This window comes from Mesoplodon mirus (genome assembly GCF_964341445.2).
Source record: "Mesoplodon mirus genome assembly, chromosome: 1".
NCBI lineage: Eukaryota > Metazoa > Chordata > Mammalia > Artiodactyla > Ziphiidae > Mesoplodon > Mesoplodon mirus.
In genome coordinates, this window is record NC_138976.1 from 10,366,786 (window position 1) to 10,385,288 (window position 18,503).

The window sequence follows — 18,503 nt, forward strand, 5'->3', positions numbered from 1 at the left end:
AATTTAAATTTTAAAACCGATATTTAATTACTGGAAAATGTTTATGGCTGGAACAACTTGGGTATGTGAATTTGCTTTTGCATCTGTAAATTATGAAATCTAAATACAGATCAAATTTTTCCAATGAAAATTTAATGTCCAAAGTGAGGCATATATCTAAGTATTAAAAAACACACCAAATTTCAGATTAGTACAAAAAGTGCGTGGCAAATTTCTCATTACTAATTTTTATGTCAATTACTTCATGAAATAATATTTTAGATATATTGGATTAAATAAAAGTATTACTCAAATTATTTTCAGTTTTTTTTGACTTTTTCTAACATAACTATTGGGAAAGTAAAAATTACATATATGGCTTGCATTATATTTTCTTTTCGATAGCCCACTGCCAGGCTCTTGGAGTAGCCTCCTGACTGGGTTCCCTACCTTGAATCTGTAATTCATTCACATACTGTGCAAGTTGATCTTGTAATTCCTAAGATCCCTATGTGGTTCCTCTTGTTTATTGAACATAATTCAGACTTTTTAGTGTAATCATAAAAAGACACTATTATGATAAACCATAATGGAAAAGAATATTAAAAAAAAGAATGTATATGTATGTTTAACTGAGTCACTTTGCTGTATAGCAGAAATTAACACAAAATTGTAAATCAACTATACTTCAATTAAAAAAAAAAGAGAGACTGCCTTTATTTCACTTCTATCTATCTTTCCAGCCACAGTTGAGTACTGTGGTCATGTACTCAATAACGGCCAAATTCTCAATAATGGATCTACTAAACGTCCAGTAATTAATTGACTTAACTTTCTGGTGAATGCTTCACAGTGAACTAATTTCTGAATGTAACTCTATGTCCTGTTTGCCATTCCCAGAACTTATGTTTGGGTTTTTGCACATGATTTCTCTTTGTCTCTGGAATACTTTCTCCCCGTTCCTTGGCAAGCTCCCCACCTTTAAGATTTCCCTCAAACATCACATCTTCCATGCAGACTTTCTACCCTCTCCTTCACCTTCCTCCTCTTTGTTTTGTTTGTTCCTATGATAGCCTGTAGATAACACCTAGGTGTAATGGTTTGAGCTGAATTTGAATCTTAGCTCTGTCAGATACACGTTGTTGAGATCATATGCAAGTTAATAAACCTCTCTGAGCCCCAGCTTCTTCATCTGTATAACGGAAATAATAATAGTTCAACCATTATAGGGTTGTAAAATGCTTAGTATAGTGCCTGGCACGTAGAAAGTATACAGTAAATTTTAGGTTAAAAAGCACCTATTAGGGCTTCCCTGGTGGCGCAGTGGTTGAGAGTCCGCCTGCCGATGCAGAGGACGCGGGTTCATGCCCTGGTCCGGGAAGATCCTACATGCCGTGGAGTGGCTGGGCCCGTGAGCCATGGCTGCTGAGCCTGTGCGTCTGCAACGGGAGAGGCCACAACAGTGAGAGGCCCACGTACCGCAAAAAAAAAAAAAAAGCACCCATTAAATACCTTTTATTTCCCACTTCTTTTCAAAATATATACAGTATGAAGGATTAAAAATAAAGATATTAAGGCAAACATGAGAGAATAGTAATAAAATTAAATCAGTGGCAAAGTTAGTATATAGACTAGAAGGTACTGCACAGTTACCAAAGGTAGGTTCCATATTTGGCTCTGAGTTTCCTGGAACAAAAGCTAAGAAGAAAATAAAGCTCAACTTGCAGGTTCATGGTGTCTGTAAAATCCAACACATGTTTAAGAGAGGCACACTTTTTTTGACTTTTAGAGAAAAATTTCTCTCACTGGTTTTCATAATGGGGACACTGGATTTGTGGGGGAAAATAAACCCAATGACAAATATAGCAGGAAGTTTTTTTGTTGTTGTTGTTTTTTAAGATTGCTTCTTACAATGCTTCTCAATCCAGGTTTAGGTAATACCAGTGAACATCCTCCGAAGAGCCAGAGCAACTGGATTTAGGTATACTGCTCACCGATGGTTTGGCTTGGTTCAGAGATAAGGAGGAAGGAGTAAGCTGCAGGGACTCTGCTTATCCTCAGCACCTAGAGTGGTGCCTGGCACTTAGAGAATGTTTGATAGAATTATTGAATGAATAATTTGTTCCATGAATATTATTTCTGTAATCAAGTTTTGGTAAGCATCAGGCACCAATGAGGGCACACATTCCGCATGTCTGAGGTCAGATCCTGATTGAGTCAGCATTTTGACCTGAATGGACAGCCAGCATACATCTCTAAAGAGATCCTGTGGATGAGACCAAGATTTTCTTCAGAAAGCAGGTCTGGGATTGCTCTAAAAATAGAAAAAATAATGGCCAGGTAAGCTCTAAAGGTGGATTATAGAGAGAAGATGTAATGGTTGTAGCCAGAAATTATTTATAGCTGTTTTTATGAGTTGTATACTGTGGCCATAAAACTCTCAACATCAAATGATACAACTTCCTGGTGAACACTGCAAGGTGAATTAATTGCTGAATCTAGCCTTAAATATCCCTTTGAGTTGGCCTGCTGTGTAGAGTTGTTGACTGTTACACTGTATATCCTATTCCATTTTAGGAAACAGTTGCCAAAAATATGATTTTTATTTTAGGATTGTTGCTATTAAGTCATTCTTTTTGATAGACATTAGTTTAGTGGCTGAGTTATCTTTTGAGAACATTCCTAGTGGACCAAACTATAAGACAGTTTAACAAAAACTAAGATAATTTGAATAAGCACCAAATGGCCCATGGTTACCAGTTCTTTGTGTCTTCCCTCCACCCCCACCACTAAACATTTGTTTCCCTTCCTTGGTTCTTCGTTGAGCCCCTAGTACTGAGGGGGTGCTCAGTAAGAGCATCTGAACTAACAAGTGCATTGGTGGTAAGAGGGAGGTAGTGTGGGATGGGGCTTTGGTGGTCCAAAATAATGTGATGCTATTTAATGCCCCTGACAAACTGTACTAGACTGAGAGGAATTTTAAGATTAGGAAACTTGATCTCTTTGTGGTTTTGGAAAATTCTGAAGGCTTCAATATGTTTGTTAATAAAGTTTGGGTTATTAGTTAGAGAATCCTTTCAGATCCTGTTAGGAGCAAGACCCATTTGTTTAGGATTCATGTCCTAATAGGATTCATGTTGATTAAAGCTTTATTGTATGATTTGTGGGGCGTGTGTGTGTGTATGTATGTAATTTGTTTGAATTACAGTTGAATTAAAAACAACCTTCAAATGCTTTCTAGTTCTGGGTACTAGGGTTATAGACATGAATGAGATATGGCCCCTGCTGGGGAAAAGCTCACACATTAGTGGGGAAGACAGACACAAAAATAAGGTGGTGTAGGGCTTCCCTGGTGGCGCAGTGGTTGAGAATCTGCCTGCTAATGCAGGGCACACGGGTTCGAGCCCTGGTTTGGGAAGATCCCACATGCCTTGGAGCAACTAGGCCCGTGAGCCACAACTACTGAGCCTGCACGTCTGGAACCTGTGCTCCGCAACAAGAGAGGCTGCGATAGTGAGAGGCCCGTGCACCGCGATGAAGAGTGGCCCCCACTTGCCACAATTAGAGAAAGCTCTCGCACAGAAACGAAGACCCAACACAGCCAAAAATAAATAAACAAATGTGGGGTTAAAAAAAAAATAAGGTGGTGTAATTGACTTTGTATGTACACAAAGAGTTTATAGTAATTCTTTGTACTGGTAGTGAGGGCAGTTTCTACAGACATTTCATCTAGGGTCTGAATGTTTAGAAGGTGAATTTTGGCAGTCTTGTGACTGTTGAAATGATAGAGAGTAGTGCTGGGATGTAGACTGACAAATGATGAAGTCTTAGGTGAGGTGAATTCAGGACCAGTGTCAGGTGTGGGAAGAAAGATGTTTTTAAATGCTTGGACTGTTGTGTCAGTTTGGAAATTATGCAGTAGTTCTCAACGAGGGACGATTTTCCCTCCCAGGGGGCATTTGGCAATGTCTGGAGACATTTTTGGTTGTTACAACTCGGGGCATCTACTGGGTAGAGTCCAGGAATGCTGCTGAACACCTACAGCATACAGGATAACCTCCGAACCGAAGAATTGTCCTGCTCAAATAGTCAGTGATGCTGAGGTTGTGAAATCCTGAATTAGAGTTTGAATCCTAGCTCTTCCAAATAGTAGCTTTGGGCTCTTGGACAAAGTATTTGCCAGATGCAGGTAATGATAGTACCCACCTTGTAGAATTATTACTCTCCTCTAGTAGCATATAAACTGCCTGAGTACAGAGATTTTTGTCTGTTTTCCTTGCTATTCTGTTCCCAGCACTTAGAACATTGCCTCACATATAATAGGTACTCACTAGCTCTTTGTTGGATGATTCAATGAATGGCTTATTTTTTTAAAATAAATATATTTATTTTATTTTATTTATTTTTGTCTGCATTGGGTCTTCGTTGCTGCAGGCGGGCTTTCTCTAGTTGCAGTGAGCGGGGGCTACTCTTCGTTGCGGTGCACAGGCTTCTCATTGCGGTGGCTTCTCTTTGTCCCAGAGCGTGGGCTCTAGGCGCACGGGCTTCAGTAGTTGTGGGATGCGGGCTTCAGTAGTTGTGGCTTGTGGGCTCTAGAGTGCAGGCTCAGTAGTTGTGGAGCACCGGCTTAGTCGCTCCGTGGCATGTGGGCTCTTCCCGGCCCAGGGATCGAACCCGTGTCCCCTGCCTTGGCAGGCGGATTCTTAACCACTGCGACACCAGGGAAGTCCCTGAATGGCTTATTGAGAGGATTCATTGAGATAATGAATGTAAAATACATGATACTGTTACCTGACATACATTAAGAACTCAATAAATGATAGCTGTGACGATCCTTAGTTTGAGTATTTTTATTTTGCCTTTCCTTCCAGTGTTTTTAAAAATCAGCTTTACTGAGGTATTACATATCATTTACATATGATAAAATTCACCAATTTTAAGTATACAATTTGAGGAGTTTTGACAAATGTATACAGTTGCGTAACCACCCACTGCAGTTACGATATAGAACATGGCTGTCCTGCCCCCTCCCCCCCCACACACACACGCATTTGCTCATGTTTCCTTGCAGTCATGGTTTTGGCAACCACTGGTCTTTTTTTCCTGTCACTATAGTTTTGTCTTTTCTAGAATTTCATATAAGTGAATCATTCAGCGTATAGTCTTTTGTGTCTAGCTTCTTCCACTTGGCATAATGCTTTTGAGATTCATTCATGTTATTGTTTGTAACTGTAGTTAATTTCTTCTTATTGCTGAGGAGCATTTCATTGTATGAATTTACCACAGTTTGTTTCTCATTCACCAGTTGATGGACATTTGTCTTGTTGCTAGTTTTTGGCTAGTATGAATACAACTGTTACGAACATGTGAGTTAATAAGTCTTTGTGCAAACATATGTTTTCACTTCTCTTGAGTAACTGCCTAGGAGTGGACTTGCTGGGTCTTATGGTAAGTGCACGTTTAGGTTTTTAAGAAATTGCCAAACTGTCTTCCAAAGTGGCTGTACTATTTTGCATTCCCACTAGCACAATGTATGGGATTCCATTTGCTCCATGTCATTGCCAGTGCTTGGCATTCTTTTTCTTTTTAAGTTATATTGAGGATGTAATTGGTATACAATAAGCTGCACATATTTAAAATGTACAATTTGATAAATTTTGACATCTATGTACCCCCTTTGCCATTGTGAGGGTGTGCAGTGATATCATTATGTTTTTGTTTGGCGTTCCTATGATTTCTTTTGTGGTTTCCTATTCAAATCTTTTGCCCATTTTTTGTCAGTTTTTTTGTCTTCTTATATAATAGTTATAAGAATTCTTTATATATTCTGAAACTTCTTTATCAGGTATGTGTTTTACAGACTTTTTTCCCTTAGTCTATGGCTGGCCTTTTCCTTTTCTTCACAGTATCTTGAGGAGCTTTTAGCTTGAATAGTAGGTTGGATGGGAACACATTTAACTGAAGCAGCAGATCCAGGAGCAAGTTCAGAAGGGTAAGAGTATGAGTTTATTTTAGCTATATGGAGTGTAAAGTGCTTCAGTGTACCATCTTTAACCAGGCAGATGAAAACATGGGTCTGGAGCTGAGGAGAGAGATTAGGGCTTGAGGTACGGATTTAGAAGTCAACAGCAAACACTTAGTGATCCAAGTCATGGAAAAGAATGAGATAACCCAGAGAGACCATGTTGAGTGAAATGTGCAGATGGCAATAGAATGTTACAGTACATGGTGTGGAAGTAAACCAGACAGCTTTGTCTTTTGGATGTTCTCTCTTTGCAGTATTATCTGTCCATTGCGGTGTTTCTGTAGGTAGTCATCAAACAAGGAGTGTTTATCTCTGGGAGACAGATCTCTATACAGCGAGTACACTCTTTGGTGAGAAACAGACTCTGGAGGTACTTATGTGGAAAACTAGGGGAATGTCTTTAATCTACATTGAAAAACAGGAATATTGCAGAGTTTCTTTGTGTTAGTGTTTGCCTCAGCAGTATCCCTACAGAAAGGCAGTGGTTTTGGTAAAGCTGTTTCTTGTAGCATGTGTCGGTGAAAACCTAGGGCAAAATGCCAGAATTTAATTCTGTGAAAGCAGACTCTCTGGTGGGGGGAGCCCAAGAGAGGATGGTCAAAGTATTCGGTATTTTCATGGTAATGTTTTATTCAAGAATTAAACCTAGACTAGCTCAAGCAGTGGTTTTCAGCGGCGTTCAGAAAGAGCCCAGAGGTTCCTTGGCAGTAATTCAAGGGCTCCCTGGGGGTTGGGATGCCAGGAGTAGTCAGAAAAGGGTTAAGCAGGCTAGCTTGCCTCTAAGGCTCTACATCTACTTTTCTGTATGTATGTATATTTTTAATATGGAGAATTTCAAATACAGATAAACTTAGAATACTACAGTGAACCTGAATTGTTCATCACCCAGCTCGAACAATTATCAGCTCAATTCCCATTTCACCTATATACCCACATACTCCACCTGAAGTGTATTCTATACATATTATTCATCTGTATCATTTTAGTATGTATTGTTGAAAGATAGGGACTCTTTTAAAGCACATAACCGCAATTCCAATAACAATAACTTGAAAATTAGCAGTATTTCCTTAATATTATTAAATATCTCATCAGTGTTCAGATATCCACAGTTGACTAATCATTTATAAAAAAAATTGTTCAAATCAGGATCCGCATAAGGTTCAGAACTGGCAATTTGTTGATTAGATCTTAAGTTTTTAAAAAAAAATCTATAGTTTCCCCACTCTGTCTCTTTTCCCCCATGCTGTTTATTGTTAAAGAAAGCATGCTTGTTATTAAGAATTTCCCACAATCTGAATTTTTAATTTTCTAAAAGGTTGAGGTATAATTTATATTGATAACATTTATAATAATGAAACTTACCTATTTTAGTGTACAGTTTTCTGAATTTTGACAAACGCACACAGTTGTGTAACCACCACTACAATCATAATGTAAAACATTTTCATCACTCCCCCAAATTCCCTTCTGTCCCCACTGACCAACTGGCAACCACTGACCAGTTTTTCCACAGTCTGAATATTGCTGACTCTCTCCCCATGGTATCATTTACCATGTTTCTCTATTCCCTGTGTGTCTTATAAATTTGTAGTTAGAACTAGTTTTAGAGACTTGATGAGATTCAGGTTTTATTGGTTTTTGTTTGTTTGTTTGTTTGTTTTTGAAAGAATATGTAATAGGAGTGGTGTGTAGTTCCATCAAGGCCTCTTTTTTTTTTTTTTTTTTTTTGCTGTTAGGAACTCATAGTAATGTGTCTATAATTTCATTTGAGGTTACAAATGGTGACATTCTAAATCTTTCATTCCTTCTTCATTACTAGCTGGAGTGCTTTTATAAAGAGAAGTTCCCTTGTTGACTTAATTTTTTTTGTTTTTTGTTTTGAAATTAACATGCAGATTGACGGTTCCATGACATTTGAACACATGTATAGATTCCTATAACCACCACTACCCCCAAAACTTGCTTTTGCTGTCCTACTGCAGTCACATCCTCCTTGCACACCCAGCTCCTTGGCAACTGATCTGTTCTTCATTGACTGTTAAATTTTCCTTAGGTACAGTTTGTAGAAGGAAAAGCAAGATAAATGCTTGTCCTCCTACCCCTTTCTTTTTTTTTTATAGCAGATTTCAATATGAATTGGTTTCCTAGCATGCTCCAAAGATGACTGGCTTTCTTTCTTTCATTAATAATAATATTATCAACTCGTGGATTTAAACGTATGCAATGAATTTCCATCCAGCTTGGTTATCTTTCATGTTGATGTTCATACTGACCAGTGGAAGTCTCTTCTAAATTGGCTCCTGGGTCTTTTTGACACGACTCCAGTAGACTTTTGTAGCTTCCTCGTTGGACAAGGTATTCCAGACACATCTTGTATGTTTTCTACTTAGGCCTAGAATCGGCCATTCTCCAAGGAGACCTATCTATTCTAGCATCTTCTGCTTCTAACTATCTGTTTTATATCCTGAGAGTCTATCTGAAAGAAAGAATTGTATAACCTAAAAGTAGTTTTGAAAGCAGCAAATCCAGAAGAATGGATTATATACTGTGTTCTTTCATAATCTACCAAAAATGTATTTTTTCATTTAGGTTTTTCATAAAGGTTGAATAGCACAGAATTAGGACATATTTTAGGTCAAGATCCTGAAGTATAGGTAATCTGCAGTGCTGGTTATGGTTGGATCTATTGAGAGAGCAGGTAAGTGACTTGTGAATTATGTGGTAGAATTGATTTTTCTTTTTTATGGAAATGGTGAATCCCCAAGCTAAATGGATGGCTTTCCCACAAGGCCAGGATTTTTTTTTTTTTTGGCCACATTGCATGGCATGCGGAACTTCCCCGACCAGGGATTGAACCCGTGCCCCCTGCAGCGGAAGGCTGGAGTCTTAACCACTGGACTACCTGGGAAGTCCAAGGCCAGGATTTTTTCAGTGAGGGTAGCAAACCCAGGCAGATACACGTGGATATATAATTAATTGCTTAATATTCTATATATTAGGAGAGTAAAGCCTGGAAAAATTTGGGAGTAATGTATTGGTGATAGAAAAATCTTAATATTTTGATGGAGCAACTTGTTTGGAACTTTTTTTGAAACCACCAAGATTAGTGAATTGTAAAAGATATCCATAAGGTAGTGAACTAATTGACCATATAGTCAGTATGAATCTTATTTCACAATATCAGGTAACCATGAAAAGTTACTATATATATTATTTATTTTAAATGAAGTTAAATCCAACCTTGGGACACCCCCTCTCCCCCCAGTCCTATCAAACTGATGAAAAATTCAATCTTAGGGATTAAGAATGGGCATCCACCCCTCCTTAGGGTTGTACAAGAATCTGAGAGGCTTGTGAGGAACCAGGAGAAGGGTGGAAGGTTATTTTACGTCCACTGTGGCTGTGCCTGGTAAGCATGTTGTCTAAGAGGGTGTGGGTCCTTGGTGTTTGGTGGCTCTAATAGTTACGGCTGACTTGAGGCACAAGAATCTTTGCCAGGTATGGGGATTCTGGTGCAGAGGTTTCAGCTTTCCCGGGTACAATACATACCCGTTTCCCTGTAAAGACTTGTCACTTGTCCTTTATCTAGAACACTGCTAGGAGGTGGAATTGCAAGGCCTCTCTTTTTGTGAGTCCCAAAGCTCTCCTTCCTCTTCCCAGTTAAATTACCTCCTTTTTTCTTCTAGTTTCTACCTTTCTGCCCTCAAAGGCACTATGTTTCCACCCTTCCCTCAGATAAACTCCTCAAGGAGTTCATATTTTCAGAAAACAAACACAAACCTCCCTTGAGGCAAAGACTGTTTTCTTGGGGATGGGGGAATACAGTGAGAATAAAATGTCCATTGATGTCTTAATAACTTACCCAGCTACTTTTTTTTTTCTTTTTCTCCCCTCAATAATTCCTTTAGTCCCTGTGGTGGTTTTAAAGAACTGTGTACAAATTCTTTGATTCTCCTTTCTTTAAAAGATGGAGCTTAATTCTCCCCTTGAGTGTGGGGTGAACTTACTGACTCATTTCTAGGGAAGAGAATACAGAAATAATGAGATGTCATTTCCCAGATCAGGTTATAAGGAGTCTTCGTCTTCTATCTTGGGTATTCCTCTCTCTCTCTCTCTCTCTCTCTCTCCCTCTCTCCCTCTCTCCCTCCCTCCCTCCCTCCCTCCCCGCCCCCCTCCTCACTCCCTCTGGAGGAGGCTACCTGCCATGATGCAAGGCAACCCTGCATAGAGGGGAGCCATGCTGTGCAGAGACTCAGGCAGCCTACGAGGAGGGCCACATGTTAAGGAAGCCAGGCCTGCCAGCAACCACATGAGTGAGCTTGGAAGGGAGTCCTACATTAGTTGAGCCTTGAGGTGACTACAGCCCTCTCCAACAGCTTGACTTATTATCCTGGTTTCACAAGGTCTGAGTTATGTGAGCCCATGATTTTTTTTTTTTTAAAGAGAGTCTCCTTTCTTCCAGCACTGGCTCCATTGTACCCAAAGGGCTCAATCTCTGGCTAAGCTTTTTCTCCTTCTGGAGAGGTCTCTGATATGCTCTGTGCATGTGTGTGTTTTGGAAGCAGCTATCTTTTGATTAAAGGCATTGAAGGACAGTTTACTTTCAGGCAGTGATGTGTCCCTGTGCTAATAACTGAATCTCCAGCCATTTGCATGTCATCATCTTCAGAGTCTTTGCTCTCTCCCTGGTCTTTTGTCCCACAGATTGGGAGGTAGTCCCCTGCTCACGTTCACTCTTATTAAGGGAAGAGCCAAGGCTTCCCTGGTGGCGCAGTGGTTGAGAGTCCGCCTGCCGATGCAGGGAACACGGGTTCGTGCCTGGTCCGGGAAGATCCCACATGCCGCGGAGCGGCTGGGCCCGTGAGCCATGGCCGCTGAGCCTGCGCGTCCGGAGCGTGTGCTCCACAACAGGAGAGGCCACAACAGTGAGAGGCCCGCGTACCGCAAAAAAAAAAAAAAAAAAAAAAGGGAAGAGCCAAAAGGTAGTTGCCTAGTGAAAGGGTCAGTTTTCCTCTGCCTGGTACCTGTCACCAGGTTTTGAACTCTGTTTCGACCCCTTCTTGGTTGTCTGGGAAGAGTAGGCAAATCAGAGTCAAGTAAGCTGTGATGATGTCTGATTTTATCTGTCGACTTGGCCATAGGGTGCCCAGATATTTGGTCAGACATTATTCCTGGTGTGTTAGGGTGTCTCTGGATGAGATTAACATTTGAATCAGTAGTCTTGAGTAAAGCACACTGCCCTCTCCAATGTGGGTGGGCCTCATCCAGTTAGTTGAAGACCTCAAACAAAAAGGCTGAGTAAGAAGGAACTCCTCCTGCCTGACTGCTTGAGTTGGGACCTCAGTCCTCCTTGCCTTTGGATGAGAGCTGAAACCTTGCTCTACTTGGATCTCAAGGCTGCTGGCTCCCAGACTGGAATTTAAACTATCAGCCCTCCTGTTTCTCAGGCCTTCAGACTCAAACTGGAACCATATCATTGGCTCTCCTAGGTCTCCAGCTGGTCGACTGTAGATCTTGGGACTTCTCAGACTCCATAATTGTGTGAGCCAATTCCTTATTATCTATGTGTGTACACACACACACACACACACACACACACACACACACACACACACCCCTCCCACATCTTGTTGGTTCAGTACATAAACCTAGTCTTTTTCGTGGCCTTTGTTTCATTCCTGGTTTTCCATAGTTCTCCTAAGGCTGTCAGCTTCTGCATTATTAGCTGTGGGTTCTCTTCATGGATGCAGTCTGCCATGAAATGGCCATCTTCACCACAAACTAAGCAGGAGGGGTGCTGTGTTTTCATAAACTTGGCAGCTGTCTTGGAAACATTTCACTCTCAGGCTAGGCACCATTCTTTATAGTCTTGTTTTGCAATTGGGTTTCTTTCTGTCAGGCTCTCTCCATATAGTCCATGGGCCTTGAAAGCATATGTGCCTGTTGGCAGTATCCTGGGAGTTCTTCCTGGATGGGGAGCCCGTGTTGAAAGTGCTCACACATGGTTTCCCAAAAGCCCGTAAAGTAGCTGTCAGAACTTTTAAACTATTGTGATCATTGCCAAACTGTAGAGTTATCACATACAGATTTTTAGAGAACAGCTGCCCAAAATAAAGATCTTAGATTTAGAATTATTGCCATTAGCCTGTCTTTCTAATAGATAAGCAAGCCATTTACCTATTGAGGTAACTCCTGGATGGTGATAATAAAATTGTCATCAACAAGTAAGAGGATTCTTACTTTTTTATAAAATAGAAACATGCATCTATATTGTCCCAAACCAGTTTTAAATCTTTAAGATGTAAGTTAAAAGGAAGGGGAATGCCTTTAATAATTTATAAGAGAATTATAGAATTTGTGTTGGAAGAGACTAGTTGTTGAGTCCAACCATAAGCACAGCAGGGGAAATCCTATTGTAACATACCTAAAAAAGGAAGTTCTTAAAAGTTACTGGTCTCAGTCTTTTCAAATATGGTTTACTTCGTGTTTACCAATACCTGACGTTGTATTCAGTGTTTCCTAAGAACTTCACCTAAGTCGAATGTCTCATGTACATGCTATTGCGCTGTAACAGAAAGACCAGTAGCATTTAGTAGAGGTGTTAGTGAGTTCGTGGTACTTCTGTCATTATTGATTTTTCTCATAACCAGATAATAAAATCACAACAATTTTCATATGGATGGCCACAGAAGTTTTATTCTTAAAAAAAGGTTCTTATACTTGAAAATGTTGGAAAGCACTGAATTAGATATGTCTGGAGCTATTTCTAGCTCTAGTATGTGGAGATAGGACTGTGGCTTAAGGATGGAGTCTTTGTATAAGAATGTGTTTAAAGGGCATACAGTACAGCATGCTGGTGAAATCCCTAGAGCTTTGGCTGGTTTCTAGCTACCCCATTTCTTTTTTTCCTGTGTGCCTCAGGGGTTTGATTCATCTTTTTTTTTCACCACATCTATTATGTAATCTGTTGTTCTCTCTGCTCATATACCCTTCTTAAAAGGGTTTGAAACAGGATGCAGGTGCCTCAGCTTTTCCCTTATGCTGTTAACTCTGAACGTATTTGATGCATTTTCATTTTTAAGCATTTTCATTGCCAGTGACAATAGGGAATGAAATGAATGAATAAAATTTTATGTATTTTAAAATTTAGAGTTTTACTAAAATTAAGAGGTTTCCCTAATCTTCACTGTAAGGTACATGAGAAAAGCTCAATTTTCTGGTAGTTGCTAGAATTAAAGCAGTGGACTAAGTGATGTTAAAGTTTCTTCCAGCTCAAATATGTTTAATTTTTACTGAGAGATTGCTCAGTTTCCTTATTTTATCATCTTTTTTATTCTGGGAAGTACCTACCCATCCTTTTTTCTCTTTTTCTCTTCATTTGGCCCTGAAGGTAATTACTCATGGCCCTGAAGGCCACTGAATTCATTTAATCACAGAGGAGGTTATTATTATTATTATTATTATTTTTTGCCACGCCACCGCAGAGCTTGTGGGATTTTAGTTCCCTGACCAGGGGTTGAACCCACGCCCTCAGCAGTGAGAGCACAGAGTCCTAACCACTGGACCTCCAGGGAGTTCCTCAAGGTTATTTTCAGTCTCTTTACCCATTGCTTTTTGCAGGAAAAGTCTACTTAATAAAGACCAATAAACACCAGCAAAAAGTCAATTTCAGTATATTCTGAACATAACTATTCCATTGGTGTGGTAGATTGTGTTTCCCAAAGATGTCTGCAATCGTATCTTTCATCCCATATGTTCTTACAATGTGACCTTGACATTCCTTCCACCTAGTGGTGAGGTCTGTGTCCCCATCTCCTAACCAGGGCAGGCCTTTATAACTGTCTCCACCAGTAGAGCATGGCTCCAGCAAAACTATATGACTTCTGGGGCTAGGTCATTGAAATGCCATGTACTTCCACCTTCCTGTCTTGGGATAGATGCTTAGAACCTAGCTGCCAGCCCAAGTGAGAGGCCCGTGTAAGAGAGAAACTGAAGCTCCTGGCCCTCAGCCCCAGCTGAGCACCCAACTGCTATCCAGCATCAGCTTGCCAGCCGTGCGAGTGAGCCATCCTAAAAGCAGATCATAATCCTCTAGATCCCCACCAGGCTGCCCCAGTTGGTGCCCACGTAGAGCAGAGAAGAGCTGTCTCTGCCAAGCCCTGCCTAAATTGCAGACTCACAATCACAGTGAAAGGTTGTTTTAAGCCACTAAGTTGTACAACAGAAAATAACCGAATTGGCATTCCATTTTGCCAGAGTTAGAGACCATACTATGTATTAAACTGCCTCAGCTTTAAGAACTAGATGTATTTCTACCTTCAGGAGCACTGTCAGTATCATAAGAGAAGAAAAACAGATTCTGTATCTTCTTCCTTTATAGATTTTTATCTCATTGACTTTCATTTTACATGTTGATTAAATTTTGTCTTTTTAAATTAATGAATAGTACAAAACAGCAAAAACTGGACAATAATATCCCTGCCCAGATAACTCCATTCTCATGTCCTTGTAACTTAGAAGGTTGTGTGCATGTTAATAATGAACTATGACTTTGGAATGACTCAGGCCAGATGTGTGACCTTGGAAAGCAGCATCCTCTTTGTAAGTCAGTTTCTTTATCTATAAAATGGTAACAACCTAAATGGGAAAAGAATTTGAAAAAGAATAGATACGTGTATACATATAACTGAATCACTTTGCTGTACACCTGAAACTAACACAACATTGTTAATCACCTACACTTTAAATAAAATAAGTTTAAAAAAAATGGTATCTACTTCATATGTCGTTGAGAGACTTTGGTGATATATACATATCAAGTGATAGTGCCTGTCACAAAATAGTGGCTCTTCATTACTACTGCTAATCACGATTACTGTTATTGGTCTTATTATTTTTAGACTAGGGAGGGGAAGGATAACCAGCAGAAATCTGAAATGGTGGAGTAAATACTCCCAAGAAGTTAGGGACAGAAGGATGCTAGGAAGTCTGAAGGGACTAAGGAATTATTAAGCATGTTTTAGATTGTTGAAGGCTTAAAGGTTTACTGAAGAGCTGAAGAGCAGAATGACCTCTTTGGGAAAAAGGATTAGGGAAGGTGATGGAGAAATTTCGAAAACAGGGGTGAGCTGATGCTGGTTTTCGGACTTCTTAATAATGACTGGCATTTATTGATTATGCAGTGATGTCTCGGATATATTACCTGTTGTCACTAGTTTATTTTTTTGCAAGCCCTTTGAATTTATTGATGAATACTTTGCATGCAGTAAAATGTAAAGATCTGACGTGTTCAGTTCACTATGTGTTTTTATCAGTTCTTAATTGTTTAGTGTTTTGGTTGATTACAGAGTAGAGTAAATGAACTAAATGGGAGGAGGGGCCTCAGGGAGAATAACCTAATCCCTAGGGTGCTGGTGCTTATTAGCAGATCAAGGTTGTATTTGTTACTTCATTAGAAGACAGACGGTATTATTCCCATTTTCAAATAGAGAAACTGAGGCTCATGAAAATAAAGTGATTTGCCCAAAGTAACATAGCTAGAAAATGGCACAGTCAAGACAAAACAGTTTTTGTCTGGCTCTATAAATTTTTTGCTATTACAGACTGAAATAGTGACATTGGAATTTATTTTTTTAACTTTGCTGGAGATAATTTCCTATGAGGGTTTATTAAAGTCCCATAAGTGGGCTTCCCTGGTGGCACAGTGGTTGGGAGTCTGCCTGCCGATGCAGGGGACACGGGTTCGTGCCCCGGGCTGGGAAGATCCCACATGCCGGGAGCGGCTGGGTCCGTGAGCCATGGCCGCTGAGCCTGCGCGTACAGAGTCTGTGCTCCACAACGGGAGAGGGCACAACAGTGAGAGGCCCGCGTACCGCAAAAAAAAAAAAAAGTCCCATAAGTAAAATGAAAACAGTTCTTGATGTGGGTGTCTTCTGGTTTCAAATGCTTCAAACTTCCTTAAAGCTTCCAAAGCCATTATTTTCTGTTTTACCAATTTCTATAATTGATATAGTATAGTTTTAGCAGGTATTCCTCTCCAGTGGTTCAGGTACTTAGATAAAAGTAATTGTTGTGGGTAACCTAGTGCATTTTTACTTTTAAGTATCAAAGAAAGTATAGACCATTAAGAATGAAAAGAATTCAGTTTCTAGACAGTTCGTGCTATTACAGGACTCTTAGATACAAGATTTAAAAGCAGAAATGTTTAAGTTACATTCATTTTACTGGATAACAGCCAAAGCCTCATGCTTGAGACTGGATGGTGGACAAGTAATTTGCTGTTACTGGGTGAAGAACATCTTCAGGTGCAGGAATGTAGTCTCTGATTCAGTCAGCATAGAGTTCCCGAACAGCTCAGGTTTTTCCTTCTTCTCTCATAGTTTAGATTTCTTTATTCTCTGTAGCATGTTCTATTTTTTTGTTGTTCTGTTTGAAAATTGACATCAGATAAAGAAATACATATAATAGATGAAAGGGTAGCTGAGAGTTCAGCCATTTTCATAAATTCTTTTAAAAAATTTGTTCATTTTATGAAAAATACTAGCACAGAAAATGAGATGGTTAAGACAGATTTCATTTGTAAACAATCATTTGTTCAACAGATATTCTAAAAGCATCTAGATGTGCTAAGTGGTTTTTTTTAATTCTGAGGACTTTTAATGGCTAGATAGTCTACTTGACATTCTCAAGAATACTGGAAACAGAGAATGGTTTTCTTTTAACATATTGTTGATGGTTTCATCTCTTAGATCTTTTCCCCCTAGTTTCTTATAAACTGGTACAAACCTAAGAGTTTTTATTGTGAGATAATAGAAAATATATGGTGGTCTTTGCCCTCAGTTCCTGACACGGAGCCCCTGAAACGTTTATAATTTCCTGGGTGATGAATGTCTTTGTTCTGATGAGGTGACTGGGTGGGCTCCTGGATGAGGGCTGGTCACCGGAAAGACCAAGCCATGGTTAGAAGCTTGGTCAGCACTGCCACCCATTCTCTTGAGAAGGGAGAAGGGCTGAAAATGGAGTTAATGATTGATCATGCCTACATGATGAAGCCTCCATAAAATCCCCAAAGTACGGGGTTCAGAGAGCTTCCAGGTTGGCGAGCACAGGGAGGTGCTGGGAGAGTGGCATGGAAGCCACTGGACAGGGCATGCGAGCTCCACGCCCCTTTCCACATACCTTGTCCTATGCTTCTCTTCCATCTGACTGTTCCTGAGTTATATCCTTTTACAGGAAACTTGATCTAGTAAGTAAATGTTTCTCTGAGTTGCGTGAGCCACTCTAGCAAATTAAGCAAACCTAAGGAGGGGGTCATTGGAACCCCCAGTCTGTAGCTGGTCAGTCAGCAGCACGGGGGGTAACCTGGGCTTGTGACTGATATCTGAAGTTGGGGAAGTGGCAGTCTCGTGGGACTGAGCCCTTAACCTGTGGAAACTGATGATTGCTCCAGGTAGACAGTGTCAGAATTGAGCTGAATTCCTGTCGGTGTCAGGGAATTGCTTGGTGGTGCCGGGGGAAACTGCCACACATTGGTGACCAGAGTGAAGTGTTTTGTGTGAGTAGTAACGGAGATTCACAGGAGAAAAATAGTAGGGAAGGAGGACTGGGTTTTTCCCTACATAGGAAGGAAGTAGGGGTTTTTCCTTTTTAATATCTCAAGAGTAATCCAGTGAGTGTTTCATACTACAATTTGCCCTATTCCTGATAACCCTTTCTCTGCTCTTACAATAAAAAAAAAAAGAGTGTGTGTGTGTGTTGCTGCATTTTGCTTTCTGTCTTCTTCCTCAGCTATAAGAGAATATAAGCTCTGTGAGGGCAGGGATGTTTCTTTATTCATAAAGCACTCAGAATATCCAGAACATAGTAGGTGTTCAAGAAATATTTTGTTGAATAAATAGTGTTTAGTTTAATTAATTATTTTAAAATGAAATCTAATATATGTACAAAAAAAGCATATAGGACATATGGGTACTTTAAAAAAGAAAAATAAAATAAACATCTTTGTCCCACTGGCCAACTTTAAAAATAGTGCATTATCAATATTCTTGAAAGTTCCTCATATGCCTCTCTTTTATGGCATTCACTTCTTTCCTTTCCCAGTCAGAGGAAAGCACTACTTTGAAGTGGTTTTTATTCCCTTGTATTTTCTTCATTGTTTTTGACATGTGGAAGTAATTGTAAATATATTGTTTAGTTTTAGATTTGTTAAACTTTATATATATATGAAATCATACTGCTTGTATTCCTTTTCAGTTTGCTTTATTCATTCAGCATTAGGAGTTTGAGATTCTTTCATGTTAATACATGTAGATGTTTAACCTTCATTTTCAGTGTTATATAGAACTCAACTACATGACTGTGCCACAATTACCCATTATCCGATCTGTGAGTAACTGAATTGTTTCTAAGTTACAAACTATGCAACCACAGACATTTAAAAAAATACCTCCTGATGTACATGCGCAAGAGTTTCTTCAGGGTAAGTATCTAAAGACTT

At 39.7% G+C, this 18,503-nt stretch overlaps 1 protein-coding gene across 3 annotated transcripts in view; it reads left to right on the forward strand.

Annotated features, from left to right (window-relative positions):
- Positions 1 to 18,503, forward strand: part of SCAI (suppressor of cancer cell invasion) — a 114,913-nt gene that overhangs the window by 2,287 nt on the left and 94,123 nt on the right. Inside the window, exon 1 of one of the 3 annotated variants that reach the window (XM_082617652.1) lies at positions 1,577 to 1,960. The exons of the other annotated variants lie outside the window; for them this stretch is intronic. The gene's annotated coding sequence lies outside the window, so the exon portion shown is untranslated. Of the gene's footprint in view, positions 1 to 1,576; positions 1,961 to 18,503 lie in introns of those variants that run through there. 3 annotated transcript variants of the gene reach the window in all.